Raw genomic sequence first — 3,324 nt, 5'->3', positions numbered from 1 at the left:
GTGGGTACTGCCTGTAAGTGAATTTAAGAAAACAAACATGTGAAGATGGATGCTATCTTAAAATAAAACATGCCAGTGAAAATTGTAACTAAGGCAACAGCAGTAATGGCAGAATTATTCAGTACAATCCATAGATGACCATCTTAAGGAAATATTCCAATTGTTTTGCAACTGATTTGGCTAGGGCACATTCAGAGAGAACGGGCTGACTGATAACCTATCATCCTAACTATTTCTGCCATAGACCAGGATGCTGTTTTGGATTATATCAACTCATAGTTGACAACTCTATCACTTATATATGTCTTTCTGAAGGAATTTGTCATACATAGCAGTTTACTGAAATTCTGTGTGTGCATGTTGTTCTTTACAACTGGATTTTAATGTTTCTGGAGGCAGACACATCTTATTAAACCCTGATATCCTAGCAGATAATGGTATCTGTTGGCAGAAGATTCACTGTACTGAAAATCAAGAGATTAGGTATTTTGGTTCTAATGTGGTCACTACTAAATTGTATGAATATAGACGGTCATCAGTTTTATTCCTGGGTCTCAGATTATAATATAACAGTGGGAAAATTGGTATCAATTATTTTACAATGATTTTCAGTAAATATTAAACAATATTTAGTATGAAAAAGTCACAGTGAGCTAATTTGATTAATTAAATCATATCTGACTAGTTTTCTATTGGCTTCCACTACATATAACTAAGAATTTTTAATTAATAGTAATCACAACATATATGTAACACTGGGGAGACAGCCTGAGTTAGGGATTAAGAAACTATGCTCAAGAGTCTTACCGGATTTAAATCTTGGCTCTGCTAGCTTTGGCAATTTATTAAGTACTCTGCCTCACTTTTCTTATCTGTAAAAGGATAAAATAATAATACTTATTTGTAGTCTTATTGTGAAAATCCAATAAAAGGATATCACTAAAGTAGTCAAATGTGCCTGCCATATTGAAATGGCTCATTATGTGATGTTATTTTCTGTTATTACATGTTATTTTGAAAAGAGCTTTGGATGTTTGCTAGGGAAGGTTTCATTTATTAGAAGACCCTAAAGAATGACTAGCTTGCCTTGTCATGAGCTGACCAACAAAGCATTACATGTTCCGTCGTTGAAAGAATTCATGAAGTTGCCTATTTGCTAACAGTTAAACTGCAAGAGATTCCTGTATTTTTGTAAGATTGGACTGAATGTCTTCTAAAGTTTCTTATGATTATAGAGGCACCTGGGTGGCTCAGTCAGTTAAATGTCCAACTTCGGCTCAGGTCATGAGTTCACAGTTTGTGGGTTCGAGCCTCACGTCAGCTCTGTGCTCATAGCTCATAGCTCAGAGCCTGGAGCCTGCTTCAGATTCTGTCTGTCTGTCTCTCTCTCTCTGCCCCTCCCCTGCCTGCATTCTGTGTGTCTCTCTCTCAAAAGTAAACAAATGCGAAAACAATTTTTAAGTTTCTTATAATTATAAAAGTCTAAGATGTTTTTAAGACACCATAAAAGCCAAACTTGTATTTTAAATGGACAGAGTAGTGAACAGTTTTTCAGTGGAAGGCGTGAAGGGGGACAGCCCCACCACCTATTTGCTGTGTCATTGGATACGTTAAGCTGATGATATCACATCTTTTGATTGCAACCTTGCTGAGTCCCAATTCATCATGCCTCGGAGATGACTCTGGCAGAGGTTTATCACATGTGCCATTTTGTCTCCTTTACTTTAGTATGATGTGATTTTATATTTTCCATATTATATGCTTGCTTCTTGCATAAATGAATGATCTTTATCCTTATGACTTTAAGTTCATAAATATCTCTTATCAGTTTGAAATCTGTATTTTTATGTTTGCTTAGTATTTAATTATTCAGACAATAATGGACTGAGGAGAAAGCATCCAATAGGTTACATGGCCATATTTAAGAGAGAACCTTTCAGGTTTGGGATGTCTTTTTATTTTTTTTATTTTTTTTAACTTTAAAATAAAATACATTTTTGTTTTAATGGCATTATCCATGTAGAGAGCTTACAACTGATAGTCATTAATAAGGTATACAAAAGTAAACCACTTTATGGAAGTTAGTAAAACTAAGCTTCTACTCTCATTCAGTAGAAGGTACCTAATCCTGCAAATTCATGTAAATTACGTCATTCCTGAGCTTAAAAATTTGATTCCTTAGTTCAACTAAGTTGATTAGGTATTCTCTTTCTTCCTTTTCTCTTCTTTTTCTACTTGAAAGTAGGAGAAGGTGAGGCTTGTGTTATCTTGGTATGGGGGAAGGGACATCCCACATTGCCTGCTGTCCCTTGTCCATCCTGGCCTCTGTTGAGTTGTAAGGCAGAAAGATCTTATTGTGCAGTGTTGTTCTCTACTGATGTCCATGGCCTAAATGCCCTATGCTCTTCAGATGCATATATTCTTTATGCCAAATATGAACTTCATTCAAACTAGCCCCAAGACTGGGATAGAGGTGGGGAGTAGTGATTATCATGAGCACAGGGCTTCTTTTCAGGAACCCAGACAGTTTCTATTCTAATCACATCTATGGTCTAGCAGGTAGAACTATAATTTCCTTTGAGTTGGAGTTTACTCTGGAATTTTAGCTTTGTTTTCTCATTTTCCTTTTCTTTAGTTGACACATTTCATTTTGCATTTCTTTAGGCTTTGGCCCTTGATCATTCCAAGCCAAGCCATTTGGAATTCAGAAGAAAACACACACACACACACACACACACACACACACACACACACACCATTTATCTTTCAAGTTGCTAGCTCTTAGAACTTTTTTTCTAAAAGTGTGAGTTTTAAGATACTTTTTTTTCTTCCTATAGATTTTACAAAGTCTACTTAAGAGCTCAAAAGCCTGAAATTGGACACTGCTGTTCCTCTCTTATACTCTGAAACCAGGACACAATGAAAATACTTGCTGCCCCTTGATTAATAATGAGAGATGTTGGAGTTAGAAAGGATTGTCAAACTAGAAAGTTTGATATAAAATTTTCCTTTACTGTATTGGTAATATGCAAAATATTACACAAAGGATAAGTTTAGAGATGCAAAATGAACTGAACTAGGGGAAGTGACATTTTGATGAAATTTCCAGTCATGTGAGATAAGTCACTTTCATCCATAAGAGATCGCTGGAGGTTAAGACAGGGGGCTGAGGTACGTGCTAGATGGATGAAATGGAGTAAATTGTGTTTCATTGTTCTGTTATTCTTGGCTGTATGTCAAAAGGCATTGATTACTATTTTTTCAAGAATTAGAGAAAAACAGACACTTTTTTTCTGCTTTCATTTTATTTTAACCAGCCAATAA

This window comes from Prionailurus viverrinus, chromosome D1 (assembly GCF_022837055.1).
Source record: "Prionailurus viverrinus isolate Anna chromosome D1, UM_Priviv_1.0, whole genome shotgun sequence".
In the NCBI taxonomy this organism is placed as follows: Eukaryota; Metazoa; Chordata; class Mammalia; order Carnivora; family Felidae; genus Prionailurus; species Prionailurus viverrinus.
This window is presented reverse-complemented; position numbering follows the sequence as displayed.